The following is a 4,611-nucleotide window of genomic DNA, read 5'->3' on the forward strand; positions in this document are numbered from 1 at the left end:
CCTCTTCCAGTCCAGCTCTCTGCTGTGGCCCGGGAGTGCAGTGGAGGATGGCCCAAGTCCTTGGGCCCTGCACCCGCATGGGAGACCAGGAGAAGCACCTGGCTCCTAGCTTCAGATCAGCAGCCATTAGGGGAGTGAACCAATGGAAGGAAGACCTTTCTCTCTGTCTCTCTCTCACTGTCTATAACTCTCTCTCTCTCTCTCTCTCTCTCTCTCTCTCGTCTAACTCTGCCTGTCAAAAAAAGAAAAACAAAGGTAAAGAGAGAAGTAGGAAGAAATCTGAAAGGCAGACAGACTGGTGTCAGGGAGAGTGGAAAGAGAAATGCCAGGGAGTCCCACCGCAGGAGGGGTGAAGTGAAGCAGGGGAGAAAGTCACATCTGCCAACCTCAGCGCCTTTCCACAAGAGGTCTCCTCCTCCCAGTGTGCCCCCTGCTTCCCAATAAAGCTCGCAACATTTCTAGCCCATTTGGGATGGCACCTTCTTCGGGAAGCCCTCATTGGGAGCAGACCTTCCTGCCATTTTGTTCCCACAGCTTGGGGGGGATTCTACGTCCCACCCTCTGCTCCTGAAAATGTGAGAGTGGGGTCAGACGGGGAGTGAACCAGCAGATGGAAGATTTCTCTCTCCAGGCCTCTCCCTCTAGCTCTGTAAATATGACCTTCAAATAAATAAAAATAAATCTTTTTAAAAAGAACAGAAGTATGCACTCTGTATAAAGCTGAAAAAATATCTGACATTTGAAAACATGCAAATCCCTGCTGTGCTGTGTAGCCCCACGTAGACCATGTCATGGCTGTGAAAGAATGTTTGAGATCAATCCCATTCACAGTAGCTACATAAAGTGAAATACCTTGGAATACATTTAACCAATGACTTCAAAGATCTCTATGATGGAAATTACAAGACATTAAAGAAATGTTCATGGATTGGAAGCATCAATAAATCAAAATGTCCATACTACTGAAACCAATTTACAAATCCAGTGTGATCCCAATCAAAATATCAAGGACATTCTTCTCAGATCTAGAAAAAAATGATGTGAAAATTCATATGGAAACACAAGAGACCATGAATAGCTAAAGCAATCTTATACAACAAAAACAAAGCCAGAGACATCATAATACCTGATTTTGCAGCATACTACAGGACAGTGTTAATCAAAATATCCTGGTACTGGCACAAAAACAGACTTGTAGGCCAATGGAACAGAATAGAAACTCCAGAAATAAATCCACGCATCTATAACTATTTATCTTTGACAAAGAAGCTAAAATCACGACTGGAGCAAGGACAGCCTATTCAACAAATGGTCCTCAGAAAACTGGGTCTCCTTATAAAGAAGGATGAAACTAGACCCCTACCTTACACCTTCCACAAAATTCCACTCAAAATTGATCCAAGATCTACATCTACAACCCTATACCATCAAATTGCTAGAGAATATTGGGGAAACTGCAAAACATTGCCATAGGCAAAGACTTCTTGGAAAAGATTCCAGAAGCACAGACAATCAAAACCAAAAATGGGGGGCGGAGCCAAGATGGCGGAATAGTGAGGGCGCGCACCAATAGTCCGTGAAAATTTAGTTTAATAAAAGCGGAGTTACGGTAGCCTCAGAAAAAGGATCAGGAAAAAATTGCAGAGGAAACTCTTCCGGATCTAGTGGCTGTGACTCAGAGGACCTACTGGGAGAGCAGGGTCGCCCACCGCGCAGAAGCTGAACCGCGGGAGCCGCAGAGTCTGAGCGCCAGTGCGGGAAGGGGAGACGATGTGACACAGACACCAGCGGGTAGAGGAGGGACGCCCAGGGCTCCAAGTCCACACATCAGCACTGGAAGGAAAGGTGAGCTGAGTAACCGGAGACATTGGCGGGGAAACGGCGGACAGAATTTTAGAGGGAAGAGGGCTTTGAAGCGGGAAAGTTCACCAGACTGACTACAGGAGAGAAAGAAAAAAAAAATGTGGGGGGGTACTGGTACAGACAAGTTTCTCTCTCTGCCAACCTTGCAAAGGCGAGCAAGAGACAAAGAGCTGGGATATACATAATAAAAGGGGAGAGTTAAGGCTACAATTCAGCAGCCTAGGCAACCCAGTGGGAGTCCACAGGAGAAATGGAGCCTGCACAGACTCTTTGGGTAGAAGCCAGAGATCGGAAGCTAAATACCATCAATTCTGCTCAGCCTTGCAGTATTACTTACCTCCTGAATAAAAAATAAAATAAATAAATGAATAAATAAATAAAGAGAGATTTACCACGCATAACCTGAGGGTGTCACCTTTGCACACCTATAACCCTGAAGAACCAAGCAGAGCTCTCAGGCCACACCCATCTCAAGCCTCCAAGGCTCCTCCAACAGCAGGCAGTCCACTTAACACAGACATAGAAAAAAAAAAAAAACCTCACAGTGAGGGAAAAAGAATTAACCATGCCAAGTAATAAACATAGAAATCGAGGGAACAAGATCAACGATGACACTATGACGCCTCCAAATAAACAAAACACCCCAAGCCAAGATTATGAAGATGATGAGATAGAAGAAATGCAAGATACGGATTTCAAAAAATTTATGATAAGAACATTTAGAAGTTTTCAAAAGCAAATCCTTGAACTACAGAAATCCTTATTGGACAGGATTGAAAATCTCTCTCGTGAAAATGAAATTTTAAGGAAGAATCAAAATGAAACGCAGAAACTAGTAGAACAGGAAAGTGTGATAGTGAAGAGAAATCAAAATGAAATGAAGAGCTCAAGAGATCAAATGACAAACACATTAGAGAGCCTTAAAAACAGAATGGGTGAAGCAGAAGAGAGAATATCGGACTTAGAAGATAGAGCACAGGAAAGGATACAGTCAAACCAAAGAAAAGAAGAGGAAATTAGAAATCTAAAAAATATTGTTGGGAATCTACAGGATACTATTTAAAAAACCAACATTCGGGTTCTAGGAGTTCCTGAAGGCATGGAGAGAGAGAAAGGATTAGAAGGCCTTTTTAGTGAGATACTAGCAGAGAACTTTCCGGGTTTGGAGAAGGACAGAGACATCCTAGTACAGGAAGCTCATAGAACCCCCAGTAAACATGACCAAAAGAGATCCTCACCACGACACGTTGTAATTAAACTCACCACACTGAAACATAAAGAAAAGATGCTAAAATGTGCAAGAGAGAAACGTCAGATTACTCTCAGAGGATCTCCAATCAGACTCACAGCAGACTTCTCATCAGAAACACTACAGGCTAGGAGGGAATGGCGAGACATAGCACAGGTGCTAAGAGAGAAAAATTACCAGCCCAGAATATTATATCCTGCTAAGCTCTCATTTGTGAATGAAGGTGAAATAAAGACCTTTCATAGCAAACAGAAATTGAAAGACTTTGCCACCACTTGTCCCGCCCTGCAAAAGATACTTAAAGATGTGCTACACTCAGAAACACAGAAACACGGCCATCAATATGAAAGAAGGTAAAGGAAGAACACCTACCAGTAAAAGAGCATGGGAAGCTCAAAGCATATACTAGAAAATATCTCTGGGAAAATGGCAGGGCAAAGACATTATGTTTCAATAGTCACCTTAAACGTTAATGGACTTAACTCTTCAGTTAAAAGACACCGATTGGCTGACTGGCTTAAGGAACAACACCCAACTATTTGTTGCCTACAAGAAACACATCTCTCTAACAAAGATGCATGGAGACTGAAAATGAAAGGTTGGAAAAAGATATTCCATGCCAACAAAAACCAAAAAAAATAAGAATTGGAGAACTCAGAGGGCTTCCATAACCTTGGAAACTCATGACTGGAGCATAGGGAGACTACTGATGCCATAGACAGGAGTGTCAATTGGTAAAGTCAACAACAGGAGTCACTGTGCACTTACTCCTCATGTAGGATCTCTGTCCTTAATGTGCTGTGTATTGAGATTTAATGCTATAACGAGTACTCAAACAATATATTTCACTTTGTGTTTCTATGGGGGTGCAGACTGTTGAAATCTTTACTTAATGTATACTAAACTGATCCTCTGTAAAAAAAAAAATTATCAACTCCCAACTTGACTCTCACTGGGATTAAACATGACAATAGGTCTGATCTGATTCCATCATCATTTTAAAAAAATCATCTATTATTTTTCACTTTATGTTTCTGTGTGGGAGCAAACTGTTGAAATCCTTACTTAATGTATACTAAGCTGATCTTCTGTATATTAAGATAATCGAAAATGAATCTTGATGTGAATGGAAGGGGAGAGGGAGTGGGAAAGGGGAGGGTAGTGGGTGGGAGGGACGGTATGTGGGGGAAGCCATTGTAATCCATAAATCGTACTTTGGAAATTTATATTCATTAAATAAAAGTTAAAAAAAAAAACAAAAATGACACATGGGATTATTTCAAGCTGAGAAGCTTGTGCACTGCAAAAGAAACACTCATCAAAATGAAGAGGCAGCCAACAGAATGGGAGAAAATATTTGCAAACTATGCAACTAATAATGGGTTAATATCCAGAATCTGTACTTCATCTTCGTGGTCTTCCCTCCCCACAAAGAAACCTTTTATTTAAGGAATACGGACTTCATTCATTTCATAAGTACAACTTTAGGAATATAATGA

Source organism: Oryctolagus cuniculus, chromosome 7 (genome assembly GCF_051225735.1).
Source record: "Oryctolagus cuniculus isolate XC-2025 breed Fujian yellow rabbit chromosome 7, ASM5122573v1, whole genome shotgun sequence".
Classification (NCBI taxonomy): domain Eukaryota; kingdom Metazoa; phylum Chordata; class Mammalia; order Lagomorpha; family Leporidae; genus Oryctolagus; species Oryctolagus cuniculus.